A 27,006-nucleotide genomic window follows, 5' to 3' on the forward strand; every position below is an offset into this window, starting at 1 on the left:
CTTTAACGGGAACTGCAGGATGACTGGCTTGATTCGTACCCCTCTTCTGACTGTCTTGTGGAATAGATTGTGCAACCAGTACTTTCATTTTCGTGTCTTTCATACGTTTCCTTTCGTGATCTTGTTCTTCTCTGATTCTATTCTGGTGGTATTGAAGCATCTGTAACATCTGGGACGGGGTATTAGCTTGCCAGGTACTTTCGACTTTCAAAACTCGATTCTTAACTTGTGGACTTGAATTCTCGACTAATTTAGTAACAAAAAGATGAGGGTATGACTCGCTACTTGTCTTGAGGCCACTGTTGATACTAAAGCATTTCTCAAATCTAGAATAAAAATCACTAGTGTCTTCGTCTTGTTTCTGTTTACAGGCTGAGATTGCATCCCAGTCTTCCTTTTTAGTGGCCAATAATCTTGGCAAAACTTGTATTAACAGTTCTGGTAATTCTTTACATTTCTCTCCTAGACCGGTACCTGGTACTCGTATCTTATCTTCAGCTTCTAGGACTGCCCAATCGATCTTTTTCTCTCCCACCTCCCAATCTTTTTCCTTGAGTTTTTCGTATACCCCTGCGGGCAACAGGACTTTTAACATTTTAATTATATCTGGATACGTGTATTCTCCCATACGGAGCATGTCTTTTAATTCTCGGTGGAACCCTGCTGGATCTTTGTCATGACAGGGAATTAATTTCTTCATCTCTAAGAGTTCTATCTTTGTAATCGGAGTGTAAACAAACACTCGTTGCATTTCACCATCTGTTGTCCTAACTGGGTGTACTTCTCGTAACGGATTCTGTCTGTCTATGTAAAAGGGTTTACTTTCTGGAGGTGAGACATGAACAAAATGCGGGTTCAAAAACGTTCTATATTTGTGGCGCTGTTCTAGAATGACACTAATTAAATCGGTACCTAAACCTTTCCATCTATATTGGAGTAACTCGTTCAGGACATCGTGTAACGGACCTGGATCAGAATGTTGACCCTCATACAGAGTAATGAGGTGCTGGATCATATACATACCCACCAGTCGTTGCTCGGCTGGAGGCAGTTTCAGAAACATTTGTGCCACTATTTCGTCTGGAAAAGTGGTAGAATCAGTAATCCATCGGACTGCTGATCGGACTAGTTCTTGTTCATGCATAGTACTTAACTCACTGTAACCGATTCGTGATTTCAGAATGTGATCGGTAGCTTGAAATACTTGTTCCAGAGAACCTTGTTCTGGTGCTGGATGATGTAAAACTGACTTGTGTTCTAGGCGCAAATGGCGATCTGGAAATCTAGATTTTCCTACATACGCTATTCTAGTGGGATTCTCGTCGTCTACCTCTTCGGTAGAGTCATTTTCTTTCTCGCTTACTTGTGCTGCTTTACGTTGTTCGTGTAACTTTAGTATTTCCTTACGAATTTTCTTGTACATACTCTCTATACTACTGATAGTCTTGTGTTTACCCTCGGCTATATTATCACTCCACCTTGTCAGGATTTTCATTTCGGCCGGATCTTTAGTCGGGGAATCTTGTTCTCTTATTAGACAATTAATCAGAAACTTTAATATCATGAGCTGGATCTCAGCTTTCCTTTGAGACATGGCTTCGCCAATACTTTCTGGATCATCCCCTGTACGGATGAAACGATATATTCGGTCTAGATCTCCTTTCATATCTGGTAGGGTGTCTAAATACCCGGTCACCCGTCTTACACGGATGGAATATATTACTGTACTATCATCACCTGCAACTGGATCATAGCGGCATTCAGTGAGAGCTCGTCGGATTTCTGCAACGGACTTAAATTTGGGCGTACGCTGTAACGCACATTCATGTAACTCGGCCAACGTTCTACGTTGGTGTGGCGGCGGGGTACCAGGAGGACCTCCTCCTGCGGCCCCTAAACTGGAATCATCGACTGATACTCTTCGTGCTGGCAGAGTGGGAAATTGTAATGTAGGCTGGACCGGGGGTACCGTAGCGGGTACTCCGGTGACTGGAGGAGCAGGATTTACATTATTTACAGGAGCTGGCGGAACAGGATTCGCATATTCTGGGACTGTGTCGTCCAAATAGGACGAGATGAAAATATCAGCTGCGGTCGGTTTGTGACGTAGCTTAGTCGGAACTAGTGGTGGCGGAAAATTACTGGATGCCTCCGGGGTCGCTTTTGGCAAGCCCTCGGCAAGAAGAGGATACATACCCTTGATGAGGGCATTCCTCTGTCTGTCTGACTGTTCTGTTTTGACTCGTTCACCTATCTCGATTAGTTCCCTTTCTTGGGCTCGTTCCAAAGATTCTCTACTTAGTTCTGACTTTCTGATTTCTTTTTCGGTTCTTTTATGAGATTCTTTGCGCCATAACTCGATGGCATCTTTCTGTGACTGTCTGGCTTTCTTTTTCCATAATGCTTCTTCTACTCGCATGATGCACTCGGCATCACATGTGCCTGATACAGGCCATCTATACTTTTCTTCTAACTGTTTGGTATACTCTACCCATAAATCTAGATATAATATGGCACTTATGCCATGCTTCTGATACATAAAATGACCTGGACTGTCCCTAGGCGGGACAGGAACTGCTGCTTCTAACAGACCTTTTCTGGTTTTTAACTGACGTAATTTCGAGAATAAAGGCATGACTGAACTGTAATCTAGACACAATACAATACACAATGAACACGATAACTACACCACTTTCATACCACGACATTAAAAATACATGAAGAACATTTAAAATAACAGTTCGAACAGAATACTACCTGGAATACTGAAAACAGAATACATGAATTTTCTCGAGAACAGAACTGACTAGAACAGAAACTAGATGCACTGCTAAAACAGTACGAAACTTACCGGTCTCATAAAGAGACACGTCAGGACCCGCATCCACCGAAGTGGACACTTCGTTTTGGGTCTGTGTACCACCAACCCACGGACCAGAGTCAATTAGATTGACCCTGTCTAGATACTACCCCAGCAATGGTACTCACCGGGCAGCAAGAACGGAAGGCCTCGGACTGGACTGGACTGCTTCGACGCCGGACGGACGAACTTCGGACTTCTGTTACGGGTGGGCCTCCGGATACCTCGGACCTTGGACTCTCGGCTTGGGCTCTGGTCGGGGCTCGCCGCGTTCCTCCACCGCCTCGTCTGGATGCTGGACCGCCACCTCCGTCTCCTCCGTGGGCCTGAGGGAAACTTGAAGCAGAAATATCTGCACGTGCACGGTATGGTTCCGTCACGGCTGCAGAGGGTCAGGGGGCCGGCGTGGCTTCACCGGCGCGTGGGGAAAGGGCAAGTCCCTATTCGGGCGCCATTATGTGGTATATAAATAAATAATACCGGATCTAGGTTTTACTGGACATAGCAATAACAGATAGCTCAATAAATAAGAGTCAAGATTCGAGGTAGTAGGAGTTTGCAGGTTTAATACAGCATAAAGGACAGGAACAGGACAACCTGCACGGGAACAGGATGGCAGCGCTGCCGGGGGCAGGATCAGAATCGGCGTAACATTTAATAACAGTGCACACATATATATACTAAAACAGTTACATTACAATGAATTACAGTAGGCGGAGCAGTGGGTGTGGTCAATAGCAGTCGCGAAAGATAAGGGTGAAAATGGGTGTAACAGGGCGTATACATAGACATGTGATGTAAACGTAACAGAATATGTCATAAATGGGGCGGAAAAATGGAGGGGGCTACCTAAGGAGCCGGGACCTCTAACCTAATGGTGCGCGCAAACTGACAATGACGTGTTACTAGGAGAAGCTGGGGGCTATGAACTCTGTGCTAGGAGCAGAAACTGAAGTCTTGGAGAGTCAGGGCGACATGTACCTAAACAGTATCTAGTATCTAATGTTTGGAGAACATGTTGATAGAATCCAAAAGTTATCGGGGTAAAGGCTAACAGACTCTAAGAATGGTGCATGCATTACTCTATATGTAGTGCGTGATGAAGAATATTAAATGACCATTAAATGCAGTATTTCTCTTACATGGAGACGTAAAGGCTAGACAATGACGGAAACTATTGATGCGATTCAGTAGCTTAGGAATGCAGAGAAGGAGGGCTGGACTGATAACTAGAATCATAACATACTCTTGGCAGACTCAGAGGCAGAGCCAGGCTGAGCCGGGCACTGTGAGGCAGGAAGTAAGTGAAGGGTCGAGGATACAGGTGGGGGCTGTATCGCTCCTCAGCGAGGACTCAGAAGACAGGAGCTGAATCTGGTGTCCGGGCCCTTTTGAGGCCTAGAAACGAGGACTTTACAATAAAATAACGTGCACACTGAGAAACGTGGCAACGTAACTTTACATAGGCCTGATACTCGTAGCTTTCACGAGAACTGGAAACTGGCATACTAGTGATGGACACAACTGTAATTGCGTCTTTAATCAAACATGGGGGATACATATGCATATTTAATCATGCACACATAACATAAGATGGAGGACACGTAGGGACACAGAACATGGCAAAATTTACTTTTCCACAGTATGGCAAAATTTCTGGGGTTGAGTGGCACAGTGAGGGTTAGGGGACCTGCATTCAGCTGAGCTGCAGGTGTGTTGTGTAATTCTGCCTTCATAGGAGTTTGCAGTAGATTCCACCTGGTATGTAAGTGGATGAAGGTGATTATGCCTTAGTTGCAATGCTCTCTCTTATCGTTCTTGGTGCAGTGTTTTGTGTTCTTACGTTTCTGAATCGAGGGCACAACTGCGACTTAATGCAAATCTTTATGGAAGTAAGCTTCTAACCTTTACCATTATTATTCATGAAGAATTTTGCGGGAAGTGTAGCTATTCAAAAAACTTTTTACAAATAAACTGCATCAGCATTTAAGGTCCTCTGCTGGTCCATCACTGCACTACACACAATGCCAAACAGTTACTGTACCAGAAGATTAGGGGTGTGAGTGTCTCTATGGCTGTATGAGTGGGTGTGTGAGTAGCTGTTTGGGTATTTGAGTGTGTGGCGGTATGGGACTGTGAGTGGCTGTATGGGTGTGTGAGTGAGTCTGTGAGTGGTCCGGTGGTCAGTGAATGTGTGTCTGGGTCTGTGAGTGTGTGTGAGCTCTGCAGCAGTTGCTTAACTCTGTGCCACCTCAAAAAATACCATACAAATCTGAACCTCTGGAATGGGTGAACCCACCTTCTAGTACTTTTCAAGTTGTACATTACAGCTAGAGGTTAAAATCTTACCTATTGATCCCACCCCAAGTTTCGTTCTCACATAAAGAGTGGGGTGATGCTCTAAAGCACCCTTATGTTATGTGTTATGTCTAATTGTATAGCGTGCTAATCGCCCATGAGGGTGTGTAGGATATGTTGAGGCACTTGCTTGCACCCTTAGGTGGCATGTCATCTGCATATCATCTTGCATATGGCTGCTGTATTTTATGAGTTTTGCTTCTATCTCAGTGTTTTTTGATGTTTGCCGTCTCTGAGTTTTCGAAACTAGGCATAAAGAAGCATACTGGTGCACATAAAACATTCGAACGGACAGCGTGCCAACATCAGTTTACAGCCTAAAGGCTAACATTTAGCTCCTGCCCCAGCCGAGATTTGAGGTGAACAGTTCTCAGATCTGCTTGCAGAAAATGCTTAAGGTGAGTACAGGTTAATTATACACCAGCAGGACTTTAAAGGAGTCATTTATACTCCGGTACTACTGTAAAACTGCGTACAAAAGTTTATCTGTAACAATGTTTACTCTAGTACCTACTGAGACATAAACACAAAATAGGGTACCTCTTGTGTTTCTGATAGTTTTTCATGCAAGTGCGTTTTATTTTGAAAGCAAAGAATCATCAATTTGCTTTCGAACTTCTGCAAATATTGGCATCTTAGAGAGCATTCTGGGAGCATTATAAGTAGCTTCATATTTTTATGCTTTGCAAACATGTGGACACATTTTTATACTCGAACCTCGGTCAGTAATGCAGTACGAGCTTACATTTGCTCTCAACGTTCGGCCTGATAATAAAACCTTTGTATTAATGAACTATGAATACAAGTTTGAAAAGCATTAACATAGGAATGAAAATATTACCTTAGCAGCAGACAATTTCCTTTCTGATCCACAATGTGTTAGAGTAAAGTGGCAGCCAAAGGATTTGTACTGCAGGGGTTGGGCCTACTTGTCCCAAGGAATACACATACCATTCTGCTGTCCTTGATCCCAAACAATGTGTACTGGGCATCAGGATATGTAGGAAAGCCACACCCTAGCCCCTTTTAACTAAGAAATGTGGACTCTGAGCTACTGGCATTGTAAATGACACACCTTTTATCTATGTGCTCGTTTTGAAAACATATAAATAAAAGGCACTGTCATTTACAATGCTAATAGCTTAAAATTTCGCAAATGCTATACCTATTGCATTGCAAATGCTTGTTCCTCTTTGTTGTAGAATTTCTTTAGATGTAATAAAACTCCGTAATACGGCCTTAAAGGCATCCCACACACTATCTACCTGGGCAGCATCTGTGTTATTAAAAAAAAAGCTGTTAATCTCATCAGTTACCTCTATACACCATTCTTCACTCTCTAAGTTGATTTTGTTGAAATAACATCTTCTGGGTACTCTTTCTAGCGCTACCCCTCCTACTTCCATTTTGACTAGCGTGTTATCTGAGAATCCCACCTGCTGATGGCTAGGGCAATGGCCACCTGCGGCTTATTTTGTTTTCAAGTTTTAGTAGAAAAATCAATTATTGGCTCTTGAAGGAAGTTAAAATCTACACCCAGGATGATCTGACAGGGGATATTAGTTAGGGCCTGTTTAAGCTGTAGCAGAGGGAGCAAGCCATCTAAAACCGGTGCATAGATTGTTGCTATAGTGAAGTTTGATTGATTAAATCTCCCATTTACAAAAGCCCACCTTCCACCCGGATCTATCTGCATAGCTTTCACCTGAAATGGTACATGTTTACCCACATGTATCCCTACCCACTTCTGCGCACAGCTGGCATTAGATAGACAATAAAATCCGGCCCAGTGTTGTAAGATCCTATTGGCGCTGCTTATGTTCTTAAATTGGGTTTCCTGCAAGAGTATAATATCCGGGCTGTGGGCTCACAGCCAACGATCTATTGCCTGGGCCTTACGTTTGTTATTCACCCCATTAGTATTAAAAGAGATTACTTTCAGAACCTCTTTACCTATTATTTGTTAATATTTGGACAAGAATGACTTGTGCTATTGGAAACAGAATAGTAATCCCCCCCCCTCTCCTGATAAAAGCGCTGAGTGCCTTGCTTCATATTGTAACTTCATTCCATCTAGTCAGATATGATAGCTGCCAGAATATAACCCATTAAGGAGTAAAGTGCATCGAGTGTCCATAAAGTGACTCAGGCATTTTTTATTCCCCCCCCCCATTAAATAACTCCAATTGCGACTGAACTAATAACATAGCTTCTGCTTCATACTTTTAAAACGTATGAAATGCTGCAGCTTACAGGAAAGTGACATGTGGGTAGTACTGTTGCAAAAAATATAGTGCATCAAGTGTGCAATTTAAGAGAAAGTAACGTGCCGTATTAAAACATTTCTAAACTTTCTATACTCAGTTCCATATGTCCATATGTCATCACGTAATTCGTCCTATGTGTCCTAATTTGTTTCATGCCACAGGATATTTAAGAACTTAAATTTGAACTCTTCTTTTATAGTTTGCATCACTCCCACACCCCCGCCTCCCTGACCACCTCAACTCTCTGTGCCCTCCCTGGAAGAAGGATTTGCCCACTATTCCCTCTTTCCCCCTCCTATCTCTGGATGCCATTTTGTTGCATCCTTTTCTCGGTCCTGCTCCCCCATTGAGGACTTGTGCTTTTGGCACCCCTCCTCCTCCCACCCTAAATAGGCTTTTACTATGAGACTAACTGAATGGATTGTGCCCCCACAAGCTGACCTTGATCCTTCACGTGTTCCCATTAGACAGTTTTGTTAACATCGATTGAGCTTCCTGAATGTCCATGTATACGTAAAATTGCTCTTTAGCTAGGATTGTTGTATTATCGAGGCCTGGGCCCACTTCTCCTTAAAAAAGTCAATCATCTTAACAAACTCTTTTTGCTGTGCTGTTGCAGCTGACATGACTGAGAATATCTTGAATTGCGGGATTTCCGTGGCGGAGAAAGACCTTTCAGCAATAGTAGTACTTAGTATTCTGTCCTTGACTCGATATTCCATGAAATTGAGTAGTATTGTTCGGGGGAATCTTGCATTTGATTGTCTTCGTGTGAGGACTCTGTGAGCCCTTGTGATCGTTAAGTCCCCTTCCAATTCCGGCATTACTTTCTTTAGCAATGAACTTGCCCATTTGGATACTTGGGCATCTACGCATCCTTCCGGGACACCCACTAGGCTGAGGTTGGAGCGCCTACTGTAATTCTCCAAATCTTGGAGCTTCCACTCCACATGGCTCTTGTTTTGCCCAGATCTCATATTTCTTGCTGAATAACAGTCAGTTTATCCTCCAATTCTGAGATGTGGCTGTCTGTTTCATTAATTCTTTTTGGTGTGTTGGACATATTTTCTTCCAACTTAGACAGTCTTTCATGTAGTGAAGCAATCTCAAGTGCCTGAGAGGTCTTTAGATCTCTAATTTCACCCAATATGGTGATCGGCATACTTTGAATTGAGAGTTCTCCTCCCTCTCCACCTTCCGACCTTCCCCTTGGTGTCTGTTTCGGATGACCTTCCATCGTATGTATTCTGCTTGTCGTTACATCTCTCTCTTCATTTTCACTGACTGTCTCCCGAGGGGTCCTAGTTAGTGAATGAATATCCTGAAGAGATGATGAGCCATTAGGGGAACTTACTGACAGCCCAGTCTGAGTATCTTATTGAAGTTGGGGAAAAGGCTAAGGACTAGCCTGTTCTCTAATATGAGTGGCTTCGTCTAGTGGAGGGAAGACTGGTTTCTGTTGTTTTTGAAAGAGTGGGAATTGTTTAGGTAGGGTAGAGCTACCACTCATAGCGAAGTTTGTCTCCTGCATCTCTGTTCTCCTAGCCTCACATTCCACATTGCAAGTTGTATTCAACAGTGTGTCAAGCTGTGGGTCAGGAGCCTCTCCCATGTTTTCTGCCTCTGACATCCTCTTATTATCTGAGGTATCATCCAACTCAGCTTGTTTTTCTGTCTCAAATAGTGTGTTAGCTGTAAGCTCCATTCTGTGTTGAGCGTTTCTCAAGCCGCTGCATTTAGTTCTGAGAGCTGGTGAGGGAGTAGATTGGTCTGGCATTTTGTTATTATTTTTCCCCTTGTTCTTGACTGTTTTGTGCACATTCTATAGTCTCATCCGCTCTCTGATCAGTCTAAGCCGGGAAGCTGAATATACAGCTGCTTAAACAAAATGCTGACTGCCTTTGCAGCTTCAAAGAGGCATTAATCTTGCAGAAGGATGATGTAACAAACTCACAGAGGGGCATATTATCAAGGAACGGCGTTAAAATTATTGCCGCTAAGCGGCGATAATGGGCTTGATAATATGCCCTTGAGAATTCCAATAGAAGCCCATGTTCTGGTGTTAACATGGGGTTCTATTGGAATTCTCTATGGCATATTATCAAGCCCATTACCGCCGTTTTAGCGGCAGTTTCCTGCCACTAAAGCAGCAATAATTTTAAAGCCATTCCTTGATAATATGCCCCCAAGTCTCTCAAATTCCCTCCTGTTGCTTTGAAAAAAAAATGCCTGCACCATTTGCTTGATTCTCTGATGTGGCGGCACTCACCTCCTCTGCTTCATAGCAAAAGTATACCACTCTGACTCTCTATCTTTCTGGTGCGGTAATTGGACATAGATACAGCACTACAGGTGTCTCTCTCACTATCTCTCTGTCTGCCTCTGCTCCGGTCAACAACGAAGGACAGGGCGCCAGAAGCGCCGGGAGCCAAATTCGCATGAGCTGCAAGAGCTTCGGGAGCCACAGAGGTCGCAGAGACCGCTGCCTACTTTAATTGGGCCTCAGTCCTGGCCTTTCACCTTTCCTCGATGCTGCAGCTGCAGGGCTTAGCCCCCGTTGCCTCATCAATCGTGGCCGTGTGCGCCACATCTCATCGCCTCCGTGGTGCCGCAGCTTCTCTATGGAAGAGAAAGAGAGTTGGAGCCCAGGCGACCGTTCAGTGTATTTGAAACCAGGATACAATATACTTTGAAACTGGTTGAGAATTAATATGATATTTCCTTCATATAACACTATTTGCTTTTGGTAAAAAAAGCTATACACTGCATTCTGAATGGATGATTCTATGTCACTGCCCTTCTAAGCTTGTGTTCTTGAACCTAGGGCAAACACATCCTCCTTTATTGATGCTCCAGCCATGTATTGAAGTTACTATACATGGTCATCTGGCGTTCTGTTGCCTGTGATGCAAGTAGCAAAAAGCACATCAATAAAGGTGTAAAGCTTACAAAAACTAAACGTTTATGTTGCAATTCTTCTCTGTGAGGTAGAATTGCAGAGGGGATGTGCCTTTTGGGATTCATGAATGGTTCTACTATGTTAGTTGTTGTTGAACTTGGACCTCTCTCAAGGGTCATCCTCAAACATTTGGCCTTTACCCTCCTGTTTTCTGAAAAGTTTAATTTAGCTTGTAAGACTCTGTGCACTTTACCACTGCAAACTAGTGCTAAAGTGCTTGTGATCTCTCCTTTAAACATGGTAAAATTGGCTTACATGCAATTTAAAGATTGAATTTACTTGTAAGCCCCTAGTAAAGTGGTACTACCTGCACAAGTTAGCCTGCAGCACTTATTTTGCACCCACTTAGGTAGCCTTTTTAAACATGTTGCAGGCCTGTCATTTTAGCATGTATGTGTAGTTTTAAACTGCCATTTCGACCTGGCAAAATAAACCTTTTACCAGTTCTAAACCTTCCTTTTTAGTACATATAAGTCAACCATAGGTTACCCAAGGGCAAGGAGCTGTGTGTATAAAAGGTTGGACATATACCTTTAACTTTTACATGTCCTGCTAGCGAAAAACTCTTAAATTCGTTTTTCACTACTGCAAGGTCCACCTCCCCAACAGGATGACATTGGGTTACCTTATTACATTTGATAAATTATAACTTTCAATTGGAAGTGTGTAGGAATGCTGAGTTTGGTCTCTGAAGAATTGCAATTTGAAATCATCTTTAATGGTAAAGTTTAATTTTTAAGTTACAATTCTGAAAATGCCACTCTTAGAAAGTTAAAGAAAAAAAAGGGGAGTTTGGCCCAAAAACCCGGAGCAAGGTGGGGTCGAAATAAGTGGTGCACAACAGTGTACCCGGCTACTTCTTAATTTAACTGCTTGCCAGTTAAAGTAATGATCACTGGAGTCGATCCAACTCGATCTGATTATTTATATAACCTTTTAATATCTCATTTTGTAAATCTTTTTCCTTTTTTCCGATAGTCTGATACTAGACAAACACGTATTAATTCAAGGGTAAGTATACAATACAAATACAAACAACAACATGTATATACATTTGACATTCCTATATGTGAAACAAAACAAATTCTATGTACACCAACCTTAATTCATGAAAAAGGAGCAAACCCTTTAAATTACATTCCTTTCTTCATAGAAGGAGGATGCCCAACATTAGAAACTAGAATGAAAACAGCCGGGGTTAATTCAACTTTATAATTCCCTCTAGCTGAGAATAGCCACCAGATAGCTCATCTTCAATATAATTCCAATGTTCCCATTTGTTTTGTTTCACATATAGGAATGTTAAATGTATATACATGTTGTTGTTTGTATTTGTATTGCATACTTACCCTTGAATGAATAAGTGTGTGTCTCGTATCAGACTATTTGAAAAAAAAGAAAAAGATTTATAAAATGAGATATTAACAGGTTAAATAAATAACCAGATCGAGTTGGATTGACTTCAGTGATCATTGCTTTAACTGGCAAGCAGTTAAATTAAGAAGTAGCCGGGTACACTGTTGTGCACCACTTTTAGAAAGTTGGCATTTTCTTATTCCAACCATTTGGTGTCTGCAGTCAGTATCCTGGGTCACATGAGTAGGTGTAACTAGCAGTTTGTCTTTGTGTATTGTTCCCAGACAGTGAGACAAAGGGGTATAGGTTTTGGCAGAATGGGTCATCTCTGTCCGGATGAGGGGGGAGGAGCTGTCTGCTACCACACTGGCACATCACAAGGGCTCTGCTTCAACACCTTCAGAAAGGGTTCCACATTAGTCTTTTGTGACCCCAGACTTCTGGGGCCAGGGCAGGGAGGAAGGAAATGCCAGACACCTCTGTAGGGGGAGGACTTTATAAACTTCTCCTACTTCAAAGTGGGCAATAGGCATAAATAGTGGACTCTCAGACCCAACTCTTGAGTACACATTTGGACCTGTGGAAGACTCGGAAGACGGACTGCTGTGCTACTTTACTCCCCTGCTGCCAAGGTGAGAAGGACTGGACATGCATCTTGAACCCAGGTCCATAGGAGTTACTCTAAGGGCTAGTTGAATGGCCTCCAGATCAGTAACAGAATAGGTTTCAGTCACATTGAACCCTGCCCCTGGACTCTGTCTGCTGTGAGTCCTGACCCCCTTGTGGTACCAACACAGTATTTGACCCTTAGAAGTGGACCTGAAGGTGCTCTGCCAGCCCAAATGTGGTCCTAGCAGAACCAAAGCAGTGCAACGTATCACCTGGCAGATTCACATTGGAACCATTGCAGCACAGCACACCACTGGTGCAGGGCTTCGCAGCTCCTTAGAACTGCCAGTGAGCGACCCTTCCTCATTTCAGTAACTCGCATTGCAGCCTTGCAGCTCCTTTAGAACTGCTGCTGCACGATGCTTCCTTGATGTTGAACCTCACAATGCTCCCTAACCAGGATTTAAGGTACTTTGTTCAGCGGGCCTGTCTTGGTCCCTGCATCCGGCCCGTGCACCATCAACGTCATCCTGAACTTGTGACTTTGTCCTAGTCCAGCGCAACCAGATAACTCCAGTTAGTGCATTTGTGCTTTAAAGCATTATTTTTGCCCAAAACGTAAAAATTGCATATCTCCGGTTCTCCTAATTGGATTTTTGTTGTTTCAGTATCAAATAATGTATTAAAATGTACTCTATTATTCTAAATTGGTGTGGGGTTTTTCTAGTGTGGTGTTTCCACTTTATTCCTATTTAATGTGCTGTATAAATACTTTACACACTGCCTTTCAGTTAAGCCTGACTGCTTTTGTGCCAAGCAACCACAGGTTAATAGGGTGTTTGCTTGTGTTTCACCCTGACAAGAATTGTGGTTGCTGCTTGAGTAGAGTCCCCCCCCCTCAATCAGTAACCCAATTTACTACAGTTGTCAATGACTGGAGACCACCAAGGTGTATTTCCCATTGCTCAAAGCTATATTTTTCAGCTCCCATAACAAGTCACCACACATATTTTTGGTAATGTGTTGTGTTTTCATCCAGACATGGAATTACTAGTAGGCAAACTTAATGATGTACGGGCTGCCTACGTTTTCTTAATGAAAAATTGCAGCCTACATATTTCTAGTAGCTGCTCTACTCTTTCGGAGAAGCTTCAATTGAAACTCTTGGGAAGTAATTAGCCCACTGAGCAAGCTGAAAATGCCAGCCAGTCAATGAAAGTCATGTAGTGATCAGGAATGCACGCCTCTCAGCTGTTGTAGGAGTTCCTAATGTGACCAATGTAATTTCTAGAGTTGTCACCATTCCAGTCTCTGTGCCTCTACCCCCAGCTGAAAACAGATTTTTTATGATTTCCTATATTTACAGACCAAAAAAATATAACATATAACATGCAGTCATGTATACTAAGTATCCTTGATAACATGGCATTAAGAAATACCAGTACAGTGGTTAATCACACAGGAGGCACTGAGGAGAGCATAACTAGATTCAGAGTTGTAGCTCAGTTACTTCAGCCACAGTTCAGCAGAGTCATTTGTGTTAAGGCGCTTAATAGCAGCAAACACAGCCGTCATTCAGTGCTTAATTTGTAAAACAATAAATGCCCTAGTCAAAAGCTCTGCTCAGAAGCCCAAGGCCGGCTCTACTGAATATGGGTGTGCTGAATTCAAAGGCTGCCTAGTCTTGATTCCACCTCCTGATTATTTAAACCAGCACCAGACACCACTGGCCCCTTTATTTCACCTTGCAGGTTCATGCTTTCCCCCATTGTGATGGTTTTCAGTTTTTCTCTTTTTTCTCCTTTCCCGCTTGTGTATTTTTCACTCTTTTGCTTTAGTTCGAAGATTGTTGAGGAAAAATGAGTGTTGGTCCCGGAAAATAAGTGCAGATGGGCGCCAACCTCAACCACTGGTCCAAATTATACATTGAATTACGGAACCCTCAGGGAGATTACTGTATATTCTAAGCTTCTCTATGGCGGTGGCGCAGCATGGTTTATCAGGTACCCCCTTAGTGGACTAAAAGATTTCTTGGACGTGCATCTGGAGGGAGAAATGTATAAGTCTCAACCATGGCATTCGTTAAAAAAAAGTCATCACAGAAAGTCAGATGTCTTCACCAGTCTATACTCAGTGACTTGAAGCTTTCCCTCAGTTCATAGATACATTTTGCTAGTAGTAATGTCAGTGCTGTAAATCTGCAGTGCGTTGCCATTTTTTCGGAAATGTGACCGAGAACCTGGAATGCACTCCCACCAAACATCAGAAGAATTACATCCATTGCAACCTTCAAAAAGGAAGCAAAATCGTACTATATGAGCAAATTTCTTCCATAAGGAACTTAGGGGAGGCCTGCTATCCTTAAACTGCCAAAGTTATTACTGAATGTATATATATCTATATACTATACCAAAGTGCTTTCTTTATGACGGATGAAACAATATTTTGCAAGCTATGTCACTCCACACTGGATCATGAACAAAGATGTTCATGTATTTTAACTGTGCCTGACAACTGTATTATTGAATGTATATATGTCTATATGCTAAACTGAAGTATGAAACATTAACAACTAATGAAACTCTACTGTAAAGCGCTTTGACACCCTACGCTGGGTCTTGTTCGCGCTATAGAAAACTCTAAATAAATAAATAAATAAAATACCATCACAAGGAAAAGTGAAATAAAGATGGTGGTCTAACATGTCTCTACCTCCCTCATACCCAGGGTAAATTATAAAATCCTGCTTCCTAAGTGTGACAGTGCCAGCAGTTAGCATCTTAAATCAGTCCTTTAGCAACTAGATTTTTGGGCGTGTAATAAACACGTGCATGGATATTTAATGAATGAGCTTAAGTCTTTTGTTTAGTAGCACCTCCTATGTCGGAATGCCGCAGTAATCTCATTGTTCACTAGTGACAGAAACCAAAGTGAATAATGCCTATAGAAATTAGTCAAATTGAGTTTTGGCTGCTTTTTCCATCATAATTGACAATTTCTGAATTTTGACGATTGCCCACTAATGTCAATTATAAATTACATTAAGTTTTTGCTTATTTAACAATAAAGTTTGTCACAGTGTTTTATTTTGAAGGATTGACGATTTTATGAACTAATGAGACAAAGATGTTAGTGTTCTCAAATAAGACTTTTGCTTATAAAGGATAGAATTGAGAATCATTTTATTTGTCTCCTCCACCTATTTGGTCTGAGCTAAAACACATTTCGTGAGTGAGTGCGCAGGGAATTCATTACGAGCTTTACATCCATGGTACATGGAAAAGTTTTAGGTTTCTGATTAATCCTTATAACCTGATTATTTTTGGAATTTCAAAAAGATCAGAGAATAGCAACTCTATTGTTTCTTAAATGTCCGGGTGTGATACTCAATGGTTTCTTCTTCTTTCAGCACTTGAAACATCTGTTTGAATGAAGATCCTTCTTCATGTATGCTTGCAAAGGAAATGTTATTGTTAGACTTCAATAATCTCATTCCAATTACCTTCTAGCTTGTTCAGCTTTCATGTAAGTATAAGAGTGTACGTTTTTGACTTAGTTTTTCAAGTCTTCAAAAATTGTAATTCAGTGTTTGATTTTCTGGGGCGTACCAATTGCAAAAGACCATCATTTTCCTTATTTGCCTTGCTTACACATGGCAAATAATTAAATCATAATTGTTTGCAGATACAGTAACATGTCTGTGAAGTTAGAGGTAGTAGATTTTGGGTCTTTACTCAATACTTGACTCATGCCAGTCGTAAACTGTTCTGGGTATTTTGGAACTGGTACATTCTGGATCACTATCATACAAGACTCTGAAGTCAGGCTTAATTGTTTTAGATTGTAAATGGGTACATTGTTTCCAAGGATGAAATCCGATAATTGACCCTTTACGTTGATTCTCTCACAAGTATATATATCTTAGTTGATCCAAGTATCCAAGCAAATATAGTAACATTTATCAAGTAGATTCAACTGTTCTTCTTTTAAAGCTTAAATATCAATGTTACGGCCCTGTTAATAAAATCTAAACATATTGCATGGGTGCCCACGATTTATATGTTAAGCAACTACCAATAGCTTCAAGTGAGACAATGAATATCCTGTATTTACAAGTTCTCTTTAATGCAATAACAACTCCATATTAGGATCTCATAGAGATTGCCTTTTAAACTGACTCAATGTCAATCTTACACAGCTTTTTTTTATTCGTCAGGTCCTGATGTGTTAGAGTTCTGCACCTTCCTTAAGAATTGCTGCTGCAGAAAAGATATCAATTTCCCTCTCACAACATCAACTCTGGTGTACTAGGAATCAGAAGACAGCAGTCCCCTCTGGAGGTGTGGTACTAGAATATCAAAGTCTGCCATAAATATAATTTGCAAACATATTGCCATATTAGAGTAAATAATTAACAATCTACACCCAATATTTTGGTAAACACTATGTCAGATGATATGTCTACCATACAACACCCCCTGAACCCTCTGCTCAGGCCCTTTGAATCACACTTTTCACTTTAGTGGCTCTTTTAACTACATATGCTAGCAATTCTTATCAGGATATTGGTGGATCATTCACCTACAGCATTTGTAAATACTTGTCAGTTTGATGTGTGTGAATCCTAGGAAATTCTAAAGGTATTCCATCTCTACATGCCAAATGCCTGTGAATTTTCTTATGTGCATATGTTCTGTTGTTTAAACTGTTTAAGGCCATAAAATGTCTGATGTTTCCAAACCCCAGCTATCAGACTTGCAGGAGTACTAGTTTTTTTCACAGTAAGTAAGTTAAGCTTTGGCTATTTTTTTTAAAATGAGAAGAACAACTTCTTCATTTAATTACTGTAGAAGACAATAACATTTTGCATTTGGTCTTCTGATACCAGGGTCCAGTATTGTTCACTGCCTGCATTGACTCACATAAGACTCAAACGATTAACAATGCCTCACAAGGGCATGAGAACACACTTATACTCATCTCATAATAACCTCAGACAGGGTATGGGAAAACTAGGCACCATAGAAAGACAGGGTCATGAGAGTTATGCAGACTGGATCCTGGAATATTTGAGCACATTCACTAAGGTTTTGTGTCTGCACATCAGTATATGCTTTCATTAGTAATGTCACTTCTGAGTCACCTTGGGCCTCTATAGTATAAGAAGCGGTGTATCCCCTAATACAGTTGTCTGGCAACTTGTCTTGTTTGCATTCACTTTCTGCTGTTGTTGCAGTTTGTACCAGGCTTTAAAATGCCCTCCACCTTTGTTTGCTTTTATACTTATTGGTTTCCGTTTGCTTCCCCTTAAGGGTTCTCCTTTAGCTATTCTGGTCCCCTACCTTTTTCCTGCTCTTTTTGTGCTTCCTGCAGAAGTGCCACCTCTTCCTCCGGGATCAAGGATGGTTCCCGGTTTTCATTGGCCTCATTATGCCATTCCCTATTGAGGAGGCCGATGAATGTATCCTTTATGCAGTAATGTCTTGAATGTTTTAGAACAGGAATATCATTGTCAGAATAGCATCTGCCTGAAGTGTTGTATCCTAAATATTGTCTCCAAAAAGGACTGGAGTGAATAATAAAAAAGTTACATCCAATGGGATGACATTTATAAAAAAACGATATTTAAAACACTGTATTTATGTTAGATGACATTTCTGTATGAGATATTCTGACATAAATTTGTCTGGTTCTGCTTGATTATTGTTATGATGAATGTTCAATAATATCATTCTCTTACTCGTTGTTTTTATCTCATCTAGTGGGGCTTATTGTACAAATGATGAATTGAGCAACTCTAGGAACCTTGTGTGCAGTGATCACGCCCCAGGAACACCAGTATTTTTTTTTCTTTTCTCTAATACCTTCCCTTTTGTTCTGAGGTGACACTGAATCATCAAATGTTGATTCAGAGTTTATAGGAAGATAGGGACTGAGTTTGGCTTGACTGACACTACAGCAGTATTCATGACATCTTGTTGCTCCTAGTCCCTGCTTTCAGTTTTGGAACTCTTTATTCCAAATGCACTCCTCGCTCTGGTAAAGTGATTTAGAGAGATTGTGGAAATCCAATTAATTGATATTTTTATATTTGCAGCACATTTAAACACAAATGCTACACTTTGAAGCAGGTGGTAAATTCAGAAAATCTCTTTTTTTAGTGATGTGTTTCAGCAATCTGTGCAGTGGGGTTATCTTTACCAGCCATTCTAACCAGTACAACCATCTTGAATAGTATTATTCATAGATTTCCACAAGAGGAACCAGGACATAGACATAAGTCAGATTAATTCCCAGACAACCTATAATCTTTTACCTACAAACCGGGCTCTCTGAGACTAGTTTGCAGGTCGACCACAACTCTGTATGCCTTTCTGGGCTCAGTACATCCTGTACCTCTTGGCTGAACCCCACCATTTTACAATGGACCAGGATAAGATTTATTTTTTGTTATTCTATTTGACTAAATATGTTTTTTATGGGTGTGGCCCATTCATCACAAACTATGATAGTTTTTTGTAACAACTCTGAGCAACGTCTAACAAGAGAGAGACCATCAAGCAAAACACAACAGTCTTCTTAACCTACACCAAGGTTCTCAGGATCTTGGAATCTTGTCAATTATATTAGCTATTTTCAACAGTTGTTTGAAGAGGCAGCCTGAACGGGTGAAGTGGATGCCACTGCATTATAATAAGGATTAAAAAGAAACATTGGTAAGTTTAAATTGTCCCTCCACATCTATTGCTCTTATTGATCTTATCCTATCTTATCCTATTGATGTTCAACAACACCAAAGGGAGACAGAAAGAAGATGGATGTTGCCCAGTACTCCTGTAGATATATCTCCAGAGAAAGCCTCAAAGGGAGACAAAACTAAAGTACCTATCCAAATATTAAATGTTAGGAAACCTCTTCCAGCAGCATAATAAAATAGATGAAATACAAGAATATTTTAGTACTGTGGAGGTCCCGGATGTTTAATTCGGAATTGTCTTTGTCAGTTGGGAAATAATTCTGCTCAGCTTTTGAAAGCAGCCCTGGCTGAGCATAATATCTGAACCACAGTTTACACTAGACAAGTTCAATATTCACTTGGCAGTCAAGTTATCTATGCCCAAGGGTCCCGTAACCATCACAGTCCTCATTGATAGAGATTAAAAACTGTGCAGTCACAGCCAGTTGCCCGTCTATAACAGGCTAAGGCAGAGTACAAGAAATATACAGACAAGAAATGGTGCATTAGGCTGTTTCACAGATCAACCATTTTAAATGAAGATATAAAGAGAACTGATGCTTTCTTAATATCACCAGGTATCTGCTGGGAAACCCAAGATATAGTGAAGGCCACCATCGAGAGATCTCGTTGATACTCACACTTTTGCTATTGTTTTAAAAAAAAAACTGTCTCCCTCTACTCAACTCGGTTATTGATTGTAAAGAAAATAACTGACTTTTGTCTCAGCATATTTTATCTAAAACACATTCCCACAGATCGATTTAGGATTTATCAAATCATTAACTTGTTCAAAGTACATCAAGAATTTGGGAATTCTTAGTCAAAAAGGTGTGATAGGTTGCTGCCACACTGAAAATATGATTATAGGATACCAAAAAGAAAGATACCACATGGACAATTAAACTCTCTTATGATTAAATCAGATGAGGACTTGCATGAATTACTCACTGACAATGTCAAGATAAATGCAAGATTCAGCATCTCTAGCTGTACTCCTATCTTCTTTTCCAAACCCCAAGGGAGAGTATCAACTCTGCATCAATAGTTCAGTTCTCAATTACCTACCCTTAACCATTTTTAGGTCTTATTGGACCAAAACAAGGCAGGAAAGATCTTTTCCCTATGATCTTTGTAAAGCATACAATCTGGTTTTTATAAGATAATGAGACAAATGGAAGATTGTGTTTATGGAAGATGGTGTTTAACACAAGGTGTAGGCTTTTTGGGCATCTTGTATGCCCTTCAGTTTATGTAACAGCTCAATACCTTCAAGAATTTTGTGAACAATATATTCCAAGACCTTTTATCTACATTGGTCGTGAGCATTGAGGGTCACTAATCTAGATAACATTTTGATTTTCTCAGACACCCTACAAGAACACCAAAGACAAATGAGAGAAGTATTCATGAAACTGAGAAAACATTGTTTGTATGTTAAGGCAGAAAAAGTGTGTTTTGGGAGTTTCCTACACATTGATTATGAAATTCCTCTTTATAAACCAGGCCATCCTTATGGACTGTAACAAGGTAACTGCTATGAGTGGCCCTTTCCTACTAATAGAAAGTGGTTAACCTCTTCCTACTAATAAAAAGGCGATAGAATGTTTTTGTGTGTTTCCATATTTTATCGACATTTTATTCAAGATTTTTCAAACATTTTATTATCCATTGGAGCTCTGAGTAAGAAGGAATTGCACTTTGAATATGAACATAATCAAGATAAAGCATTTGTACAATAACGTGTACAATAATGGATGACATTGTCAACTGTGCAGATTGTGAAAACATTCCAATCATTCAAAGTTGGGACAGATGCCTTAACCTTTGCATAGGTGTCATCTTCTGACTGAAACTCCTAAAACAGAGGCCCTCCATCTAGTTGCATATTTTTCTTGCACATAACTACAGCATTTATGGCAGGGAATTGCTAGCTGTAAAATAGTTCTACATTGTGGAAGTAGAGCTATATTTTGTACTTTTAGTGAAAATAGAGCAATATTTCTCTTAAATCCTGGGGTTTACACCCCCTTGGTAACAAGAGCGCTAAACACATTTTTCTTTGATAATTACCAAACATGTCAAATGATGACGTGCGCTTTCTTTAATGTTAGCATATTTTTTGCCAAATATAAGCCATCAGCGCAGTGATTGCATGTATATTTAGAACACAGCTCCAGGTATTTTCGCAGTAGGACAATGTCTCAGCTGTTAAATATTCATCAAAGAGGAGGCCATGAAAGATGAGCTTTTTAATTACAGGAGGAAACTGTTAATGTCTATAAATAATCCATGCCAGCCATGCCAGCCAGCACAATACAGAATAATCAAGCAACTAAGCAAAATGTAACTATTGACAGATGGAATTGATAAATATAATTAGCTATATTCACTCGGATCTAATCAAATGTATGTTCTCTATATACTAGGCCTCATTCTGAGCATCAAAAATAGGGCTATTTAAATTGCATGTTCTCAAAAGTTGCATTATGGAGTTTTTATGAATTGCCCAATACTCTCACCAACTTTGAGCACCATTTCGGACGCTTTCTAGTATTCTAAAAATTGCATTTTTTTGTGTTCGAATGGCAGTGGTTAATCTGTTTCTGAGTAACAGACCGGGGCCCAGAGTCCAGTTATCCAATTCAAAATATGCAGTTCTAATTAGAAAAAATAATTGCACACATGCATACACAAGCCATTGCTTGGTGGATTCTGCATGCGTGTAATATATGTCACGTATGGCTACAAGTTGGACACTTAATTTCTAAATCACAGAGGGCCTAAAATGGAAAGAAATCTTGGGGTACACTAACAAAGTGTTAACGACTTGGGCATTCATCAACTTTGAAAAAACACAAATTTTCTGCACTTATCTGAGCATCTTGCTGTCATCCACTTCGTGTGATGTTTCAGTAAAGTGCTCCAATCCATTTGGGTGAAGGGAATGGTTACTGTTAGAAAAAAGGTCTCTAGTTGGCAACAGTATGCACCCTGTCCAAGTAGGGACCACAATCATAGTCAAGGTAAGATAGATACACACTTAAAGATATCCGGTGCTCACCCTCTGGCATATTGTCACAGGGCTGTCAGGCTAAAGAGGCAATGAGTAAAGTATATGTGTAACACACATACACACACACACACAGAGTAACACAATGAAAACACCACATAAATGCTCCACAGCAGATTAGATAACTAGATAATAATTTCATGAGGAAAACAAGACCATAATGACAAAATTCAAATAAGTAAACCGGAGTTATACATTTTTAAAGAATAAATAAAAAAATAGTGCTTAGAAGTCAATAGTGCTAAAAGGTTGCTTGAAGTGGTACAAGGCCCAGGTAAAGTTCGCCCTGACTGCAATAGAGAGCAGGGTGGCTACAGGACTCAGACAGCTCCTACTGACAAAAGGATGTATGACAGAACAATAAGGGCATTTTTCCCAAATGCCTTTACAATGACGCTGAAAACACAGCATTGTCTGTACAATGAAAGTCTTGACAATTACTTTTTTTTTTACCACAAGTATGCCTTTACCACAAAATGTTTATATATATGCCTTTACCACAAAATGTTTATATATATAGATGAATGGATGTGTGTGGAAATCGCACTTGGTGCTTTTCAAGCTAGTACAACTATTGTGACATGTGTGCTATGTCAGATTAATGCCTGCTAGCATTTATGTAAAATTAGAAGTGGCCTAGCCCCTAAGTGGCTGCTAGGACTCTGACATGCAACAACAGGGAGTGGTATTCCTTTTACAACATTTTAGTCATGTATTTCAGGAATTCAAATAATAAAATTCATAAATCATTTGTTTACGTTACATTTCACATTACATCAGCGATGCAAATATTATACATTTAACCAAATACATATCAATGGATGACCCAATGCATTTTGGGACCTATTGTCCCTTCGTCAGGGGTTCTGTTGAAAAGAAAGTAAAGGAAACGTATTAAGACAATGCCATTGTCTAATGATCATTCTTCAAATTTATGAGAGTCCTTCGCTTAAAGAATTTCTTCACATTGATTATTCCCATTGAATCTAATGATGATTCTACCACCAAATTTAAACCTAAGAGTACATTTCTTGCTCCAATATCCCACAAAAGCCTTGATACCTTTGAAACTTTAGTCAAAGCAGACCTGAGCAAAATACAATACAAAATCTAATATAGCGCTCTACAATCATTGGCTAAGAATGACGCAATTAAAATACAGAAGGCGGACAAAGGAGGAGGACTAGTAATGATGGACACGGATTTTTATTTGGCAAAAGGCACTGAACATGTAATGGATTGTAATACTTATGCCAAACTGAATAAAGATGCGACAACAGACATAGCCATCACACTAAGCACAATTCTAGATCAAGCAGAGAAATTAAACTGGATTAACACAAACCTCAAATGATATCTATGGCAAACTTTCCCGAGGAGACCAAAAATGTATTTTTTACCTGCCGAAAAGCTCTAACATGGCTGGCGGTGTCTATCAGACACCGCCACCCATATTAGGATGGTGTAAAATGTATGCTTTTCCGCTGCGGCTTTTCCGCCATGGAAAAGCATATGGACCTTCACTTCGGGGGCCCGTTGCAGGCCCCCTGGGTGAAGGGGCGGTGGGGGGTGCACATGGGGGGTACCTATGGTACCCCCCTGCATTTGCGTGCACAGAGCAGCAGGCACCGCGCGGTGCCTTCTGCTTTGTGCACGCAAATGCGATGCATAGTTTTTTAACATTGCGGCGGGTGCAGCTTGAAGCTGCACCCGCCGCAATGTTAAAGATAGAGGATGTGACTGCCACCCTGGCGGTCACATCCTAATCTGAACGGAGGGAACACCGCAGCCCATGCTGACGTTCCCTCCTCCTCTGGGGTCGCGGACGGACTCAAGTCCGTCCGCGATCCTAATCTACCCCTAAGTTAGGATCATTCGATGCTTCTCACTGCTTAAAAGCAGTGGGGCAACGCTCCTCCGCCGCTTCCCCGGGGCACATAAAATATTTTAAAAAGAATGCTGGGGAGTCCATACAGCGTCCCATGCAGCCCCGTGGACAGCTACTTTCCCAGGGCAGAAATAGTATATTTGCAGGAGAGAAATGGCTTTCCCGTTGCCTGGGGGACCAACACCTCTGGCTGCAGCAATGTCCGAGGGTGCCCAGCCCGGTACATTGGTGTTTGCTATGGCTAGGCAGGAGCATTACCACTTCCACCAAGTCATAGCAAACACTGCTCTGCTTTCAGCAAGCGAGAGCATCAAAAATGCTCTCACTTGCTGGATGCAGAGCAGAATTGCTTTTGGACAGAGGGGGCTGCATGTTCAGCAGCTCTCTTGGTCCAAAAACAATGCCAGATCTGTGGGATGTGGGGAGCCGGAAAGGTTCGTGAGGGGCATCAGGCTCCCCCCACGGTCCTCAATGAAAATGACTGGTTGACCTGCGCAGGACCATGCCACCCAGTAAAGAGGCCAGGCCCTGGGGGGTGGAGTTCCTGGCGCCAAAATTGGCATGGGGGCATGGATCCCCTTTGATTTCATTTAAAAATAGGGGCTGGCTCCGGGGGATGGGTTATCCAGGGCTGAAATCGGCCCGGGAGGGGGGCCCCACGGTCCCCATTCTAAAAATGCCTTGCCCATGGCCCTAGGGCCTAAATAATCCCAGAGAATGCAGCCTCCCACTCCTAAAAACCAAAAATACACCCATCAACTTGTCAGAGGCCCGCACCCTTTCTCCACAACTCTGCAAATGTGCTGCCTAGTGCACAGCTGGTTGAGGGATTAAGTCCCCTTGCCTCCTGAAGAAAGTGCCTCGATTAGGGCCACCCGGGTCACTCGAGGCCACCTCTAAGCCTTCCATACAAATGAAGAGTCGGTCAGACAGTATTAGCAATACACTCAAGCGCAGCCTCCTTAGAATGCTGTAGAGGGACTGACCACCCGTCTACACAGTAGCACAAAATATATATTTCCAACATTTCTAAAATTCCTCCCAGACTGGAATTTTTCAGCCTTGGCACTAACGAACAAAGGGGGTACAGAAAAGCAAGCTACCATCTTGAGAACGCGTGCCTGCTATCTTAAAATCAAGGTTACTCTACCCGTGCTTGTCTCTCTGAGGGTGGGAGCAAGGCTTACTCTAGAGGAAAGGCATGCAGAGATAGAACAATCTATTCATTAGTGCAGTGAAACTCAACCTTGAATATGATAAAGAGAAACAGTTAAGGAAGCTTTCTGCTGAGGCAAACATTATGAGTCAGAGGCTTATGTTCGATGATAGTACAAAATGGCAGCTGAATACAAAATGGTGCAGCATATGCTAACTTAACTCACACAATGCTAGAAGGAGTCGGCTAGATGCATTCTCGGTCCAACAGACCCTCCTATTAGAATTTGCTAATAATTTTGTCAAATGTTAGGAGGCCAATGCTACTCTCACAATAAGAAAATCATCAATGCAGTACAATACGCACATTGTTAATATTAAAAAATGCCCTTGTCGATGGACATCAAATTGTGGACAGCCTGCCTCATCATGGTGGAAGACCTAGCGTCATGTATTGGGGCTTTTGGTGTGGGTGTCAATTTTCCAACACAATAAGCACAGCAAGTGGGAAGGCAATGTACACATAGACAACAGGTAAAGATAACACCTGCAATAGCTACAAGGCAACCAAACTGAAAGACTCCAGGTACTATTCCCTTGTCAGATGCGAGCCTATGCAGCTTCTGTATAGCAGTGTATACATTTGGAGCATGGTCAGGTATGTAAACACAGTGACTACTTCCAATGATGCAGCAAGCTCCTCCCCGATCAGGAAGGATGACGTCTAACACCATCTGTTCTGAAGCGCAGCAAGCCTCGCATCCTGGAGCTCAGCTGTAATATTCATCAAAATCCCTGCCGTGGTATTTATCATCCCTTCCACAACCTTCCACAACCCTTGTTAGCTGGCAAATGTTAAGGCTATTAGACATAGGACCCCAAAAGTGTCAAATACCCTTCATAGCTTCAGTACATTTCTACAGTTTCGTATCTGGCTGTTCTATATCTTCTGTGTTGATAACCCTTTCTTTCCGAAACAAATGGGCACTCCTACATAGTAGTCAGTGGGCCCTATGATATTGGACAGTGCTATATACACTGGGGGAAGGAGGAAAGAGAGATAGCAGACACCTAACCATCCTCTAGGAAGCCACATATAAGATCCACACACAAAATAAATATTATGCGTGGGGAGCAAAGGACGGCTTTTGCTTGTGTTCAATGTGTAAGTATACTCTAACACTGTGAGATGATCAGCAGTTGTCATATTCATAGTACAAGGATGAAATGGATGTATACCATAGAGAACATTGTGAACCAGCCCTCACAGCCACCCAAATAAGACATGGGCAGTAATAAGAGACTGTCCCTTTTATGTGTAACAGAAAGGAGCAGGCCTCAAATCCAATAATTTGTAACATTCGTTGTGTTGTGTGCTTGGTAGAGTGTTTGCAAAATACATTATCTAGGTGTGTCTTTCGGTGTTCTACATTTTGATGGGCTAAGGTAATAAACATATGTTCAGGGGGAACAGGCGCTGTACCAATCATAGAGCGCACAGGATATTTCTCCTCAAGAAACCATACTATTCCAAGTACTGCGATCAGGGCAATTACCACAAACACTATTTTAGTCTTTGTAGACCAACCGGACCAACGAGACTCACATGGCCCAACACTAGGAGCTGCAAATGGTTGTTCCTCTTCCATAATGGGACGACCAAAGGGGTACATTGTGATCGGAGGAAAGGGCAGTCGATGGAGCCAATGACAAGAAAACAATATGGGGGGCAAATGTTCCCAGTG

This window comes from Lissotriton helveticus, chromosome 2_1 (assembly GCF_964261635.1).
Source record: "Lissotriton helveticus chromosome 2_1, aLisHel1.1, whole genome shotgun sequence".
Classification (NCBI taxonomy): Eukaryota; Metazoa; Chordata; class Amphibia; order Caudata; family Salamandridae; genus Lissotriton; species Lissotriton helveticus.